Below are 18,241 nucleotides of genomic sequence, written 5' to 3' on the forward strand. Positions count from 1 at the left end.
TAGGGATCAATCCTACTTGGTCCATCAGGCAAGGAGACTGAGAAGAGGGACTGCAACTTGAAAAGCAGGGGAAACAGATTATTTGTATGGTCCCCTTTCAGAGACTGTTGACAGATACCTACTCCCTTTTGAACCGCCATTGTGTCTAGAGGCAGGCAGAGCAAAAAATATATTCAGTCTGGTAAGCCTATCATTCTTGCTATATACTCACAGAGCTGCCTGAATTTTTTCCAATGCACCAGCCTCCTTATAGTGAATGCTGATTCCACAACACTGAAAAAGCTTGCAAGAAAATGACAATTGGTTCTGGTAAAGCAGTTAGCAAGAAGTTACCTAAACATGCTTATCTTTGATTTGGTCATTTTAGCTTTTACGTTTGCAGCCAGGCTGCAGTCTCCAGGTGCTGGGATGTCTATGGCAGGACAGGCTGGGGGAGCTCAGGGAGGGGAACCTTAAAGTTTCTGCAAAGAGCCAGCTTGGGTTTAAGTAGCTGCAGGTCAGTCCTGCACCCAGACTGGCTGCTGCAGAGCTGCAGCCCTCAGCTCCAGAGGGGCTCACCTGTCACATACAGCCTCAGATGCAAATGAGGGTCATCCATTTGTGGTGGCCCAAACTACCATGGCTCCTGGACAATGTGGAGTCATTTTGGATACATCTGGGCTGGAACCGACAAGCCAAGGAAGACCCAAACCACCTACAAGCACAAGCACAGGGTCTGTGCCCTGCGCCCCTAAAGCACTCATGTCAAAGACCTGGTACAAGACACTTGAGACAGAATCATAGAATCATATTTCAAGTTGGAAGGGACCCATAAGAATCATCAATTCCAAGTCCCCGAAATGCTTCCCAAATGCTTTTGGTGAGGTAGATGATCTATAAACTTGCATTCCTTTGCCATTCTAAATACACTCCAATACCATTCTAATACTTCTTTGGCATCTTTAAGGGTAATTATCTGAACTTTTAGTTGCTACCATTTACGTATAAATACAAGAGAAGAAATTCACCTAATAGACTAGTGGGGATATCAGAGAATGAAGTGCCAGAATTGTATTCACAATTCAGTCACTTCAGTGTCTTTCCCCCAAATACTATATAGTTATAGTCAAAAATAAAACCACAGAAAATAAAATTCCACTGACGGCAATCCTTACAGATTAAAGCACAAATCTTCAGGTTTGGATTTTAAACCAACATGTTAAACACAGCAGTTTAACACCCAAGGGAAGCAATCCAGAAATATGTTCGAAAAACTAGAACAAATTGTTTCATCTTTCATGTGTGCAAATCGATGTCTGCAATCAAAACTTGTTTTGTTTAGTCATGAAAGCAATAGCTTCATATGGGCTGAGCATACATTTCAGTGCTCTACGGAAAGACAAATTAAGGTTTTCATGGCATCATACTGTAGACCAGAATACTTCTGTCAGCTCCCTTGGCCTCCAAGGACAAAGCCTAAACTGATGTCCCTACATAAAGCCATTTGGGCTGAGGAGGGTTCAGTATGTCCAGCTGTACATCATGCACAGGTTGAACAGCAGTGTTCATGGAGCGCTGCACCTCATCCAAGAAGCTAGATCAGATCAGAGCTCTTCCTGCATCCAGAGGGAGGGTAATACACAACCCAGGCAATCCCAGCATGCTTAGTTGACAGTTGGTTCTAATTAATTTAGTAACATATGTGGACACGTAATGTTTCAATCTTAATGTCACAAAGCATTTCAACATTACTGACACACACTGTTTCACATACGCTCAATTACAAGATTTCTGGAATTAAAGATTTCTGGAATTAAAGATTTCCTAAATTTCACTTCAGGGTAAAACTTCCTGTTCCAGTTCAGAACAAAAATACATTTCAAAGTGCACGAATGTCTTGTAGAACAGCTTTTCCTCTTAATACAAACACAGATGTAGTGTGTAGGCCCATACACAACAAAACACTTAGGCACATCTTTACTTCAGTCATGTAAGTAACTCCATCTTTAGGCATATGCCTAAATCCTGTAATGGGCTCAGCTCAACCAAATCAAGGCTGTACAATATCTGTTTGTACAGAAACACTTAAGCTGCCTGTTGATGTTGCAGTTTAATAAGTCTCTGGTGCAACTGCTTCTTGACTCGTTTCAAAGATGGTTGCCAAAGTGCGTTGTTCATCCATCTTTCATTCCCAAGGCTGACCTTATCTTTGTGCAAATGAGTAATTGCTTATTTAAGGAAGTGTGCAATGCTTTGAGAAGTAGGTTCAAACATGGATTGTAAAACACCACAACTGGTTGGTTTGTTAATGGCGGATGTTCTGAAGGGACAAAGGAAATTGAAAGGATGAATCATTATCCAGATGAAGTTTAAAAGCAATTTAAAAGTAATTTCATAATCACAGATGTGTGCCAAATACACCCATCCAACACAAGCGGTAGGCTTTGATTTTTGTGAAGTCTGCAAGTTCTTTCCTTTGCTATTCCCGCTATAACCTTTTGCAGTCTGGTTCGAAAAAGGAGAATGTAAGAAATTAATGCCTTCTAAACACTCCACATAGCTGTCTCTTTCTATAGCGCTGTCCTGCATCCACAAAATTACTGTCAATGTGCACAGTGGAATACAAATACTTTTCCCTTTGTGCTCGTAGTGAGCTCATGGTTGGAGTAAAGATAAAAGTCAGATCAGCTGAGAGACACTGCATCAGATGGGCAACTCCAGCATGCACCCACAGCAAGGTCCCTGGATGCTCAGCTGATGGTGAAACCCTGCTTTAGGAACAATAGGCCTGCACAGTATTTCTCTCAAGCGTCAAGAAGCTGTTTAAATCCTGTCAAAGCCGTACAAAGTACAAGATAATAACCATGGTGAACAGGCGCCCTCTCCATTTGAGGCTTATCCATCTCTTCCGCAATTCCACCTCTGGTTGTGCGCCCCTAACAGATCAACCTCTACAAAGTTTTAGGCTGGGAGCCTCCAAGAAAACATGCTAGGACAAAGCTCTGCAGGCAGGTATCTTCTCCTTGACTCCTTGATCTCTCTCCGGCCCATCTCTCTCTCAGCTGTAATCTTCACAAACTTTTGCAGCTATCACAGGAATGGTATGATCTTTTACTCTTTTCCTTTAAAGCCATTTTCTTCAACAACCTTACACTGCTTTTTGATTTCCTTTCAAAACATCAATGGTTGGTTGCTGGGGGAGCATTTACTACTTCTCTAATAGATTGGAAACTCATCTGGAAAACAGCAGTGCAAACAAAATGGGAACTGATCTATCTTTTATATTAAATGATCATTTTCTCAGAAAGGCCCTTGGAATTCTTCATCTTCAGACTTGTAAAATATTATAGTTTGTTCAACTCGTACAAAAAGAAGGGGTTCACTGGCTGTGGCTCAGATGTCTTGACCCCAGCGCCTTGTTTGCCCGCGATTCCTCCTGAAACTCTGTAGTCCCTGTAACTTTCTTGGATAATTCCTTGGAGATGTGCATGAAAATGGGGTACAAGTAGCATGTTAGGAAATGATAAGAAAAGTGGTGGTAACATTAGGTTGAAGAAGTAGCCAATGTATTTTCAAGTAAGAGCATAAACATGCTTCAAAGGCATCCACTGGAATACACAGATGGAAATAGGTTCATTCAAAGTCCTGTCCCTTAAAATGATTCGTGTCACCATCTTGCAGTCTGATTTCCCACCTCTTGCTTGCAAGTCAGATAGCTAATCAATGAACAGAAACAATATCATAACACCATAAAGAGCAGTTACTAGTTAAGTATAATGAGAAGCAAGTAGCCTGGAAAAATGGCTTTTGAGCAACGAATACGCAGAATTTATTTGCATTATACCATAACAAATTTTAACCAAGAACATGCATTCATAAAAAGCAAAGCTGATTTGTGGACCTCTGAAGGAAAAAGCTGGGGCAAGTAGGCAAATTGTAATGACCTACTTGTTTAACTTTTCCCATCGTTCGGGCCATTGGCTGACTAACACTTCTGTTCCGTAACTGCTGACAGTCGGTCTTCAAATGTTGAATCTATAGCTTTCTGACACCACTGTTGCCAACATTTCTACTGCATTCAATGGTAAATATAATTTTTCACGTCTGTTACTTGAAATACCAGTAGCATCTCTTTAAGAAATGTGGCTCAAAATAAAATACATGATTTGTGGCATAAAAATCAGCAAACCCTTGGAGTGTCTACAGAGGCCATTGATGCAAGTCTTATCTAATGATTACTACTTTAAGGTTGTGTTTATTCTCACAAAAAACACAGCCTTTCATGAAGGTGACTGAAATACACACGCAAAGCTTCAGGAATAACGCAAATTATGATCTAAATTCACTGTAGCCATGATATCTTTTAGTATGAACTCCCATCATAAGTCTTCATCTTCTTCACAGCTCTGAAGGCTGAAAACATTACACCTTTTCAAGACTTTAACCATGCCAAAAAAAGAAGTGCTATCTCACTGTAATAATGTTGTCTTAATTATGTACAATACTTAGCACTAGTTTTACACCAGATGAGTCATAGTAGAAGCTTGTACTTTGCTGTTTGACTAAATCCCACGGCACTTGGAACTCCCTGCAGTGAATGCTTACCAGCTTGTGCTCAGCTCTTGTCTCAGACCACGTCTGCTGGATCCTTTGGGGGAGGCTGGTTTGAAGGGTGCTGCAAAAGGATGAGCAGACACTGTGGTTGGAAATAAGGACTCAGAGTCAGTAAGAACGTGCCAGGGAAATGGCTGAAAGCTGCTCAGCTGTTTATGCTTCTTTAGTCATATCCATTTTAATTAATTGGGATCCTAGAAATCATAGAGCTGGGTTTCATTCCTTTCTTTTTAAAGGCAGTTATCTTCTGAGTAGAAAGGTGATCATTCTTCATCATCTTGTGCTGTTTGTGGTAACAATTAAGACAGTGTCAAACAGGCAACTGCACTTGCAGTCATTTACAGAATCCCTGTTTACTTGCCTTACCCCGTCTAATACTTTACTAATAAAAATAATCCCACAAAAGCAGATGTCTATCATTTCATGGACAATTTTTACCACTGGGTTCTCCAATGAGATAGCATGGTCTGCTGGGCGCCTCTTCATTCGTGCAGATTTCTTCTTCCTACATTTCAGGGCTTGTTGAGCTCAGTGAAATCCCTGGTAAACACTGGATCTTCCCCCAGGTCCCTCCACACGCTCATGGCTTGGAGAAAGACAGTCATTCTCAAACCAGTTGTTACCTTGACACTTCAGCTCTCTTCATCTGAAACACGTGAATAATACCGCTTTCAAGCCTTCGTAAATGGTTTTTGGAAACTTCAAAGGAAAGACACTATTAGATAGGTCTTTTTAAAGGTATTTATAATGCTCAAGAGCAGATGGACTTGCAGCAAAGTATACTGCCGTCTTCATTCACAGCCAGCAGGAGAGGTAGGCTCCAGCTTCAGGTTCTTTGAATCACTGTCTGGAAGACCACATAGGAAATTTAAAGTTAGACATTGTGAAAAATTGTTCCCATCTGCCTCCCCTCCTTTGCCCAAAGGATAAGCAGAGTGCCTAAGTATCTGGCTATCAGAGATCACTGGGAGGCAGCTGCTGAAGACTCTGTCTATGAGAATGACAAATACTCCATTCGTTTAACGTCCCTGTAATGAACGTCCTGCTATGGCACCTTCCAAGAGACTCTTGATTAATTGAAAGATGTAAAATACTTCATGTTGAAATAACAGCTGGTTACGATACTTAGCAGTATCAGCTGGTAGTCTAGAGACGTACACTTCACCAGGAAGCTTTCACTCCTACACATTATTTAAATAGAAGTTGTTTTTTGCAAACTCAATACCTCTAAACTGAGGCTTATTACATTTGGCTAGTAGGGTCTTTCTACTTAACAGTCAGTGTTTTTCAAAGTGCAATGCTTGTCTTATCAAGAGCTTTACCCAGAAGAAACCACGAGGAGTGGCGTGTGCACCACACTATTGTGTGGTCCAAAGAGGATGCATCCAAGTGAAAGGACAAACAAATCATTCTGCTCATGAAATCATTTCATTTCCATTTCAGCCGGGAATGCACTAAATAATGCATCATTCTTTGGCTACTCAAAAGGTCACGTTTTGGTCTACAAGCAGCTGCAGCAGCTGTGTTCCCCTGAGACCCCGCTGCGAGCACAGAACAAAGCATGAGCTGACGACAAGCGCAGGGGATGCAGATATGGGACAAGTTTCTGCAGGCCTCCTAGCAGCTCCAGCAGAGAATCACTGCCAAATTTCCTTTCTCTCATTTTTCACTTCAACCCCAAATAGCCTCCTCCTTTCCCCTCCCCTTCCTAAGTAAATAAGTCATATGTAAAATATGAGAAAATAAGCAGCCAACTCAGATTTTGACACCACGCAGGGACAAGTATGCATGGCAATTAGGGATCTCCTATTCATCATTGATTTCCCATCACATTTGACAGGAAGGTACAACAGAGAGCCCCCCAGGAAGGCACTCTGTGAGGCTGTGTTCAGCTTAGAGGCTGCTGAGTCTCTTATTCCCAAACTATAACACAAACGAGCTGATTCTGTGACAAAAATACATACGCGGTAGAAGCATCTGACCCATAGCTGGTCTGGATATATCCTTGATATTTGAGACTTTCATCTAGTAGATCTGCATCATAGAAACTGGTGGCTTCTTAGACATTATCTCATTATTGGGAACCCAGACATGAGTTTCGCAGCTAGCAATCCGTTCAGCTTTGTCGACTAGGGTGTTGGTTATAATATATGCACCTTAGTTTGGAGGAAGGGAGTTTGAAGGGGAAAGAAAATCAACCTGTATTATCATCTAGTTCAGAGTCTGTCCTCCTGACAGATAGGTCGGGACTGTACAGAGGAGATGTCCTGACCAGACCTGGCTTTGACAGAATGGTGGGTGAAGTAACATGCTGCTATTGTAGGATTTCCACAGTGCCCTTTTCCACAGACGTAATCCTGTTCCATTTCCTGAACACCTAAATCAAAATTTCCTACAACCAGAATGGCTTTTGTTTCAAATTAAATCAAACAAGCAAGGAGAGAAATAACAACCGCGTGAGAGAAAAACAAGCGTGTAACTCACTGTAAGGGCCATCTTGCATTGATGCATAGCAATCCCTTCTAGACTACAGCCTGGGGAACACTTTATTTTTAAAGGTCCAGCACACAATAACAGAATCATAGTAGACATTCATCTAACCACATGCACCACTCGTATTCTTCCTTACACAGAAAAACAAGTAAACCTTAAAAAGAGATGGGGGGGGACACCTATATGCACAAGCACTGAATTAAATATAATGCAAAAAAAATCTAGTGTATATGTATTCCTTAGCCTATCCAGATGTGCTTTCATCTCCTCCAGTCACTCACGCATCAAGATTGTAGCAGACCTCCACGAAAACCCCCTGAGCTCTGGGATTCCCATCCCTGTTCCAGGGTGATGTCGGATTCATTAACTCCAGCTGCCGCTGTTAGATTTTCCCCACTGCAATGGCTGAGTGTCACTGCCAGCCAGCACAAAATCCTGCCCAAAAGCACATGCCATGTGGCAAGGCTCTGCAGTTCAGCAGGCTGCCAGCCTTGGAGCCACAGTGGGCACAGCAAGGTGGCAGACAGCAAACGACAGAAAAGAGAGCAAGGAGTGGACGGGCCCGTAGCGTTCTTGAAATGAATGGGCAAGCAAATTTTAAAATTTACATTTGAAAAAATGAACAGCAGAATATTGCAGAGTAACCAATTTGCCATAAACTTCTCTTTACAGCAAGCTGGAGGCTCTTCAGCTGTGATCAAACTTAAACCTGCTTGCTCATGTACCTCCCCCACCCCCGCCACTGGCACACAAGGGCCCTGAACAAGTAGAAAGCCCCCTACACTTCTGACAGCAGCTGTCTTAACCCTTTTCCAGCCACGTTACCATCAGGTACAGGTGATTACTGGAATTCAGTCTGCATCAACATTACAGTATATGCAACAACACTTGGTAGATACCCCAAATGGGGCCAGGATACAGGTCATCTAGCCAAGCCCAAGTCTGCACTGGCCTGCATGAAAGAAAATGAAGAAAAGCAAGTCTGTCATCAGTTGGCTTATTTTGTTCAACAGGAGCAAAATGTTCCTTTGTAAAGCATCTATGAGCCTGAAAGGTATAAAATGCTAAAGACACAAAACAATCAGGCACTGTTTATTTAAAATGTGTGATCTCAGAAAAACCGAGGGACATTTCTAGCTATAAACCCAAGTCAGAAAACGATGGCAGGCAGGAACAATCCAGGGTTTAGTATGGAACCAGCAAACGGCTAAACAGGAGCTCTTCCTAATGGCAGGAGAAGCAGGAATAGAAATGCACACCCTTGGCACTCCAACCCTAACGTTGTCTTCCTGTGCTCAAAAGCCACATGCTTTTGGACTTCCTTAACATGATTTCAGGGTCTTTGATGCACCCTGAATTTACCAAAGATCTTGACATGATTACCACTATTCTAAGTCACGTCCTTCCCTTGGGCCGCCTCTAAAAAAGCCAGCCTCTCTCCACTGACCATGTGGGCAGCCTGGTAGGAGAAGGCTTCCAGTGCAAATTCCTGCACAAGGTGCTTAAAGTCAAGCAGTGACAATACTGCTTCTGCCCCCAACCCTTCCATCCATGCCCTTCCCTCCCCAGATAACAAGGTGGTTTTCTTTGGCAAAGCAAACCGCACGCAACACGTAAAACCAACTGCCAGACCAGAGCAAGAGTGTGCCTGTGCTCCCAAATCCAGGTGAATAACCTAGCCATTTCCCAGCTTCACGCTGGAACGAGACCAAGAGAGCACCGGTGTCCCCCATCCCATCTCCCAGCACCACGAGCAGGACAGCCCAGCCCAGCCCAGCCGCTGGACTGGAGTCCCCCAGTGCTGCTGTGAGCACCGTACTGCACGTGGTATCTGCTGGCCAATTAAGGTACAACCGTGGTAATTTTTTTTCTCTTGAGCATACATTCAGAGCTGTCCCCTTTGACATAGGTATTTAACAGGCTGCAATCCAGTTAACACATATGCGCACGCTCACGGGCACGCACACAGAGCAGATTACATACAGCTTTCCTTTCCTTACAGTTCTGATAATCTGGATAATTTATTCAGGTTGGCAAAAGTTTGAGTGTTTTTCCACTTCCTCTGCAGAAGAGGAGCAATGTGATTGTTGCTGTGGTGATCCTTCCCTTAATATTTTTAGCCATGATCTGGCTTAAAGTCACAACTAGCTCTGGAAAGTGTCATTTTATTAAGGCATAATATTAAAACATTGGTGAATAGCCTTTTATTTTGCACACTGAATAGTGTATATATATCTATTCCTTGAAATTCACATTTACAAACAAAAACACATAGATGCTCCTTTATCATAAACAGGACCGGTTTTGGCCTTTATTTTGTAACCCCTGTTCTCATCCATCCCTTCAGGATAAATCTGGACCGTCGGTACCTCTGCCTGCCTGGGTTATGTTTTCAGGAGGGTACAAACTTACTCAGAAACATCAATGCTGACATTAAGAGTCATTGCATGTGTAATCCCTCAGGCATGGGGCTTTAAAAAGCTACCTCCTTCCCCATTAGCGAGGTTAATGACTACTCTGCAGAAGGGGAGCAAGGCGATTTCATTTTTTTTTTTTCCTTCATTCATGAGGTTGCAGAGCCAGCATTCCTCTCTCTGCGGAGAGGACAGCAAATGTCAGCTCCCTGCCTTCTTTTACACCTTGATCAATGAAGCTGTTGGCAGGGAAAACTGTTATGCACGGTAAGAAAAGTAGTACAAAACTTCTCCTACTGATGGAAACAGCTGATGGCAAAGTCATTCCCATTTGTAGCCTGAGCTGTAGAAACATCCTTGCAGGGCTTTACCAAAGAAAGGGTGGTAGCGGCACCACCCCCACCCCCAAACCTATAGCTCTGCCATTGCATGCCAGCAGCGCACAGCACGCAGGGAGGTGCTGATGGGAGGTAGAGGTTCAGCCCTCAAGCACCTTGTGCTTGTCTCCTTCCCTTCACTCCGAATGGCAAACCCAAGCATCCTGGGAATGGCTGTGTTTTTAAAGTTGCAAAACTACTTTCATTAGACTGCTTTCCCATAACCTGCTTCACATTGAATTCTCCCGTGGGATTAATCATGGAAAAGGATACCATGCAGTAGAGATGAAAATAAACTCAACTGGGCCAATGGAAAGCTGTCCTCTCATTTAGTCGTGATTTTCTGAAAATTATTGTTTGAGATGAAATTTTGTTTGTCTAGTTTAAAATCCAGGATTAATCAGTCGGGAAAGTTGACAATTCTGTTTCTCTATTTTGTATCTCCTATGGGTGTTTTCCAGCATTTAAAACAATCTCCAGATCATTATTGTTTGAGGTGGGACTGAACAAAGGCTTGTTTATTTTCCATTCAGGCAAATAAAAAATAGCATTTCAAAAGGTTTTATAATTTCCATCATTGCAACCAAATATGTTTGGTGTATCTGAATAAACCCGATTCAGATATTTGTTCTTGAGATGCACTAGCAGAAGCTACAACAAAACTTTTCTTTTACAATGTGATTGCAAATATAGGTGATATGAAACTACATATTTTCTTCGTTTTAATAAGAAAAACCCCAAGAAGGGAGAGAAACTACTCAACAGACAGACATGTATATGTTTATTCACACGCAGACACACAAACATTTACTATGAACTGCATTAAACATAATGACAGAATGCCACAGCACGAATATTCCTGTGTCTTTTGTTTCTCACTGCTTCTCTAGAAATTTCAAGATTTTTAAGATTTCATCTGCAAGTTTTCAGTAAGTGCTAGAAACTCATGCCATCCAAAAAAACAGCTCAATCCTCCGTGGTATTAACACTCTCTGGATAGACGCTGGTAGATTCAGCAGCCTGTTGATGCAGCAAACTACGTCAGAGGTGCAAAAAAACAACCTATGCCGCACAGATGGAATTAGGACACGGTTTCCTTCAATCCTTTCCGACCGCCAAGAGCCCAGGGAGGGCACTTGGCTTCTGCCTTCCCACTGATCCCTAAAGGCAACGCCTTGGACCGGGACGACACTTTTGTGTGGCTAGACTGCACCCTGCGTGATATTCTGGGGACACCCTGGACCCTGTGCAGCAGCTGAAAGGGGATGTTGTGCTTGTGTTCATCCGCACGATGCCAGCCGGCCTCCCATAGCTGCCGCCGGCATGCTGCCGCTCCATGTTAATTCCCTCACCACGCAGGGCACAACCCAGCTCCTGATCTTAATCATGAGCTGGCGTGGGGAGGGCAGGATTTGATGGCTGGTTTGCTTTCACCTTGACCCTTTCCATGCCCCGTCCCATACTGTGATGCCACTGCTACCGGCGCAGTCTGCAGGCAGGCATTTATTTACACACCTTCTGTACGTAGGTATTCTTGCACGAACCATGCCTTAGAAATGATAGAATTCTGCAAAGAAAGGAAATGACAACTTCAGGAGCTGGGAAAAAGCATCCAGGGTCAGCTGAACCCCTTTTCTGAGTCTTTTTAAGAGAGTCAGATTTCACTCCACAAACCCACTGTAATTTAAACCCAGTCACATTGTGCGAGAAACAAAACCAAAGCAAAGCAGACCCTGTTGGATGGAGCCCAGCTGCCTAGAGCTACTTTGACACCTCTCATTAGCCGTAAATGTCAGGTCTCACTTCACATGCTCAGCCAAAGGTGCTGGATTTTGTCTCACCTCCTTTTAGCGTGCACCAAGCCTGATCTGTCTAACTGCAGCTTCATGGGACCAGATTGGACCTTCAAAGTCCCGCTCTGCCACGCTCAGCTCCATTTCCATGCAAACTCCCCGCATTAAGGCAACCTTCCAACACATACTCTGAGCAATTAGAAGATTTCCTACCTGCTGTAAGGCAGCCTTATTGTGAGTGTATATCATAACATAGATTTTTATGTGTTATTCCACACCCGGATTGCTGTGTTTGTTGCAGGGGGCTGAGCTACAGCCCCTGTGGGAGCTATGAACGGTGTATTTGCAAGTAGAATGTAGGTTTCTGTGCTATTTCTGAAGCTCTGCAATTCACTTCCTGCATGGACTGGGGTTTTGCTTAGATGCAAAGCTTAGATTGAGCTGTCAGTCACAATATACTTCTCTTTTTCCCGTTTTAGAAAAGGGATTTATACCTGTAAAGGATGCACTCATATCAAAACCTTGTAGTCTTTACTACGTTGGCTTTGGAGCGAAATGCCAGAGAGATATGAAGGTGTGTGACAGAATTAAGTCTGTGCTATAAAGCAAGCCTAACCTATGTCCAAATCCCAGCCTTGCTGCAGAACAAACAGCGGTCTCCTTCGGCTGCACTGGGCTTGGAATCAAATCCCTGCAGAGCTTGGTAAAAAGCTGTCCAGGTAAAAACAAACTGAATTTTTTAACAGCATATTTCCAGGCAATTGTAATGATTCCTGCTGACAGTTTAGTTTTAAGGACCAAATTCTCAGACAATAACTCATGACCCAATTCTGAAGTCAAGACTACAGTTCACAAATAATTGTCCCCATACATACCTCAGCAATTTTGGAGAGAAAGGATGCTAAAAGAAGGCCACAGTAAGCATAAAAGACACAAAACTAGTTGGCCAGATATTTAAACCAGATGAACTCAAATTAGTAATAAATACAGATTTTCAGCAGCAGTTTCTGCAAACCGATAGAGGGGAGTTTAGTGGCTCCTAAGTCAAGGCAGGTAAGAAGTTGGATAGTCTTTACTAAGTTACTGCCTTACCACACACCATCTGCCCACCTCCACCCCATGTGAAACAAAGGCAGAAGGTAATTCACAGATAAAAACCACACTGGGTGTCTTCACTTCTGACTGCATTCCTCCCTCCTTCCCCACTACTAAAACGTATTAAGATGTTTATGCATCTTTAGTCAAATCAGTGTCACAAAAACAGGGAGCAAAATTTTGAAAGAAAGAAAAAAAAAAAAAGCAAGACCAGGATATTTACTGTCTCATACTGTTTCACCTTTCTCCAGAGCTTAATTTTAAATTAGCTTTGTGCCTTGGCTAATTAGCCTACACACTGATATTTTTAAATGATGATTAATTTTTCCAGCACCTTAGAATACAGGCTTAATTCTAGTAATCACAGCTGCTCACTGCTATAGCTTGTTAATGCTTATTTAATCTTTGAGGCCCCAACTTAAAGCCTTCATCTCTGGATACCTTTAAGAAGGAGTTAGGCACACATCTGTCAAGGATGAAGTTGATATAGTTGCACTTGCCTTCAGAAGGAAAGGTAGTTTAATGACCTCTTAAGGTCCTCTTCAGGGCTCATTTTCCATGACAGAGTCCAATCATAACACAACCTAATTGCGATATTTCAAGAGAAAGTTACCCCATGCCAGTGGCTCCCCTCCACTCCCCACTTCTCTTTTGTTCGTGTTTTAATACATCTGTTCTATGTAGTGCAGTTTGGCCATAAGAAAAGCAGGAAGAATATCTTTGAGAAACTTCCCCTATGCCAGATAGACAACTTTCACGTGACAGATAGGGAACCATAAGCTCTGTCTTTCTATTCTACCATCTATTGTACGTGACATAAAACTAGGATATTCAATACCAGAAGGAGAGTGGTAGAACAGAATCTCTCACCAGGCTTTCGCAGACACAGGCTCCAGGTCCCTCCACCAGCAGAGCACTCAGCAGTACAAATTTGATCTGGACCAGATCTGGGCGGAAGATTGCATTTCTATCAAGTTAGTCCTGGTACCTGCAATACAGGTAATATCCGCTCCAGCACAAAATCTGTCATTGCCATTTCCAACCTCAGGCAGTCTTTGGACATTTGAACCATATCTGGAGATACTTGAATGATAGCTATGGCAACAGTGCTCTGCGTTGTGTGACCACTATGCGTATAAAACACTGGGGACCTCTCTGATGGGTTTGCTCTACTGTCAGAGTCTGGTCTAAAAAGGCATGAGTGCCTTGGCATTTCTGACAGACATTTTGAGGCAGGTCCTACAATTATGAAGCGGTTCACAACCCACACGTGCATATTTTTGAAATGTAAAATGTTCCAGAAATTCCTGGTGTATTCTCCACAATTTCTACCTTCTGTGCTGCTTTTCTTCCTTTCTTAAAATTTCCTTTCTCTCACCACTTCAGTAAAGATCAGAAGTCATTATATTGTTCTGTTTGACGTATCAATTCCCTCTAGACTAATCTCTGCAATGGCACGCAGATCTGCAGACATATTTTTCTGGAAAAGTTAAAACACATTTGAATACTGTTCAGTATATTATAATCTTTTTTCTGTTCATTTTTAATCGCCCCTAGAGTGAAGCTTTATGTTTTTCATTTGAACACAAAGATTTCTTTTATGCCTAAGATGTAAATTAGCAGTGGGCAGAGCAACCGCAAAAAGAGAAAAGGAGAGGGGCTGAACATTTCACCTCCCATCACCCAATAATGAACCCACAGTGAGCTACGGAGGACACATGCCCCCAGCTGAAGCCCTCTCCATCTTCCCACCGCTCACTGCTGTGACTTGGCGCAGACCCAAGCCTATCCACTCCACGTAGGACTCCCGTTCAAGTGCTCTGGCTCTGGAGAGACTTTGGAGACCAGCACAGAAGCTTTAAACCTCCCACACTCAAACCGAGCCTTCCCCTTTGCTTCTTTGCCAAAAACACCTGACAGGACTTCAGTTGGACTCTTCTACAGATGCTGTTTACAGAGCTGGGTCTGTACAATGGGGCAAGCCATAGCAGCAGCAAGCAACTGAAGCCCTTTAAGTGCCTGTGTTTGTCCCCAGAAAGGAGTGCTGCAGGGGTGAGAAGACAGGAGATGACTTCTGGCAGCACTTGGCCTGGGTGGACTTACCAGTGTTCCAGCAAACAAGGTGAACTGGGAAGGGGACGCTTGGTTTGTAGCCTGCCATCCAGCACTAGGAGAAGGAGCAGAAGACTAAGGAAGGAGTTCCCAGGCCGCGGAGGAGGAAGAGCACTGAGTTATTAAAAGTGTGTGTGGACATCAGGGAATCATCTGGACCACCAGTTTGCAGCTGAACTCCAAGCATTTCATGAAACGCTGCTCCCCATGGGTGCAAATGTTTGCTCATCCTCACAGGGGAAACTGTAACATACAATTAGAAGTATATTTTGTAATACTGTGTTGTTTACAGACACACTGTATGGGAAAGGATGAAAGCTGGTTCTGGTTTTAAGTGATTTTGTTTTATATTTTAGTTCTCTAAAATTAACCAGGGGAAACTGACTGCGTTTGATGGTCTGGTATAACAAATTCAAAACCTTAACGTCTGTCTCTAAAATAAAACAAAACAAAAACAGTCCTTTGATTTCGGTTCTCTCCTTTAAATTTCTCTGACTGCAATTGCCTCTGACTCCTTAGATTAAAAAAAGGGTCTGATACCCAACCATTGCCTGTACACAATCTAAGGGACAGTACTGAAGACTATGGCATTTCTCTAAATGTATATGACCACCAACAAAATCCGGTTGGGTGAATTCAGGAAGAGTTTTCTTAGTGGTACGTCTGTGCTCTAATCTGCTAGGGGGAACAGCAAATCTCTCTTTTGGTACAGCACACCCATTACACAGCCCCAGACAGATGCATGTGGTAATACTGTCCTAAAACTATGTACTACAGACAATGTGTCAGAGATAGGAAAGAAGCAGTGGAGAATAACAATTTCCATTGTCTGATCCTCAGGTAGATGCACTGTCAGCACTGAGCTTTCCTTACCCAAGGAGGGGACCCACAACCAATACATTGCCGCCCTCCCAGAAAGGTGTCCTTTAGCATGGTGGAGGCCAGCCCATTCCCAACCCTCCTGCCACCCTCCTGCCAGCATAGTGTTTTAAATGGTAAGGTCTTACTGTTAGTCTGCTTTGTGCCCATTCTCCCCTGCAAAGGCTCAATGCTGTCTACAAATATGATTTCATCAAGAACTTTTCTATTTACGCTGAGAAAACACATGGCACAGTCCCTCAAGGAGTTCAGTTTGGATCTGACGAGATATACCAATGATGCTGCACTAATACACAGTCCTCATAGTCTTTCCCAAGACCTTTGGTGTTGCCAGAACATTGCCTGGTTTATGCTAAACCAAAAATCTCTTCATTCATTTCTTAGGTACAACATCATTCTTCTATTTTAAAATGTTCTGTGATTTGTCTGGGTAGGGTATTTAGGCAAGCACATGCCCTTACCTATTGGCTTTGTTCCAGCCTGAGGTGTTACGTTTTTCCTAGCATAGCATTGGTCACACTACAAAAAGACCTCACCTCAAAGGCTGCAGTATTTCAATGCTGTTTGAAGTCATTGTGTCTGTAATGCCATCCCTCCAAGGATCTGATGAAGGGTGCTAATGTACACATAATTTTTTAAATTGTACACCAGTTAGGAAAAAAATGACACCGCATGGAAGATGGTATTGTTGTGAATTAGATTTATAACATTTAAAGAACCGACAAGTGGATTGGTAATGTGACGTACCTTATTCAGATTCAGATGCTAACTGCTCATGAGATGGAGTACTTTCATTGAGTGCTGAAAACTGAACCTGGTTATAGAAGACCTCCTAAGTTTATGCCAGCTGGACCAAACATAAACCTTTGTCAAACAAGGAGTTACTGGATTTGTCAAAGACATAAAGGAAATGTGTGTTATCCTAGAAACCGCAACAGATAATCTAATGATAAGTTTCAGCCTGACACCGAATGAAGAACCTGGCCTACACTATAAAGTCAAGAGTAGTCTGGGTCAGACTATGGGTGCTATGCTATGGGCCTACGGCAGAGACAGCCATTTAACAATGCATTTCTGGGAACCTCAGAGCCACATTCCCTGCCTTGGGGTGCCCAAGGTTGGCTCTTAACTCCCCCTAAGCATTCAAAAAAAATTGGGTGATGTCAATGACAACCCTCTACAGTTTAAAAAAAAAAAAAAAAAGTACATTTGGACTGAGATGCAATTTGTTTTGATAGGGAACAGACTACAGTATGGTTCAGCTGCAAATAAAACCTAACTGGTCTTAACAGCACCCTGCAAAGCTGCTAAGGACCTATACACGGACACAGGATCAATATAAGATAAACTTGCATTTCATAGCTGGAATCAGAGCCACTTCATTCTGACAAAATAATAAAACAGCAAAAGAACAATGAGACACACTGGCACATGTGTACGTTTTCTATAACCACACATAATGAAGGCTTTAGCAATGCAGAACTCAACCTCCCAGCTCAAAGTTTTATTGGATATTATCTCGCTGGATTTGGAGCAACAGCTCTGAACACAGTAAAAGACATTCATTTTTCACAATGTTTCCCCATATAACTGACAAATTTATTATTGTTATAAAAAAGGACACAATTTTGAAATCCTCAGAGTGCCTGGCTTGTAATGGTGCCAAATGTGTTTCTCTTTTCATTAGCATTCAGGGATCACTATGTCGAAACCACTCTCATCTACTTTTTCCACCCACATAGATGCAGCTGATGCTGGATCACCAGCTACCTCGGTTCTGGTCCAAGGTAATAGCTTAGGACCAGAGCAAGAAGATATACTGAGAGGCTTTTCAAATTAGAATGGAAACTGCTAGATGTCCTCAACATAGCCTCCCACTGGCCTATTTCAGTATGGTGTGAACTCTGTGAAAATCTTGTGGCTACCCCACCACCCTGGTTGAGAATTATAGACACTCCTCTCAGTTTGTAGAATGGTTACAAAAGTAGATACGTTCAGAAATTCAAAAAAATGATCAAAGAACTCACAAGCATTACCTAAACCTCTGGAATGCATGTATTCTTCAACAGGATTTGGCACATCTTTCACCTCTGCAGAAAGAAAGTGAATGAAACAGCAACACAACATGTTCCAGTTGGTAACTGTCTGAAGAGGTCACAGGCAAAAAAAAAAAAAAAAAAAAGACAGAACTCAACAGGACATCAAAGTACTTGGTGAGCCAAATTTTGCTTCTCCCAAGAAGAAGTACAGTCCTCCCTTCATTTGCAACCCTTGTGAGGGGGGCAGGAACTTGAAGCCAGAGACGACCTGCTTTCTCCCGGGGTTCCTCAGCTCTTTAGACCTCAGCCGAATGACCCAGATCTCAACACCACATCATTGTGAAAATCTTTGATACATTGTCTTTCTCTTTCATGAAGTCACCTTGTGGGCCTGATACATGACACAAACATGGTTCCCCTCAGCTGAACATACCTAAACTTCCCTA

At 42.7% G+C, this 18,241-nt stretch overlaps 1 protein-coding gene across 2 annotated transcripts in view; it reads right to left on the reverse strand.

Moving 5' to 3' along the window:
• The window catches only part of F13A1 (coagulation factor XIII A chain), an 83,783-nt gene extending 65,921 nt beyond the window's left edge, over nucleotides 1-17,862 (reverse strand). Inside the window, exons 1-4 of one of the 2 annotated variants that reach the window (XM_054191115.1) lie at nucleotides 17,793-17,862; nucleotides 14,869-15,120; nucleotides 13,636-13,753; nucleotides 4,585-5,440 (exon numbers count right to left, since the gene is read on the reverse strand). The gene's annotated coding sequence lies outside the window, so the exon portion shown is untranslated. The remainder of the gene's footprint in view (nucleotides 1-4,584; nucleotides 5,441-13,635; nucleotides 13,754-14,868; nucleotides 15,121-17,792) is intronic. The other variant, XM_054191116.1, reaches the window with a different exon arrangement.
• Between the last annotated feature and the right edge of the window lie 379 nt (nucleotides 17,863-18,241).

The sequence above is a fragment of the Rissa tridactyla genome, chromosome 2 (genome assembly GCF_028500815.1).
Source record: "Rissa tridactyla isolate bRisTri1 chromosome 2, bRisTri1.patW.cur.20221130, whole genome shotgun sequence".
Classification (NCBI taxonomy): domain Eukaryota; kingdom Metazoa; phylum Chordata; class Aves; order Charadriiformes; family Laridae; genus Rissa; species Rissa tridactyla.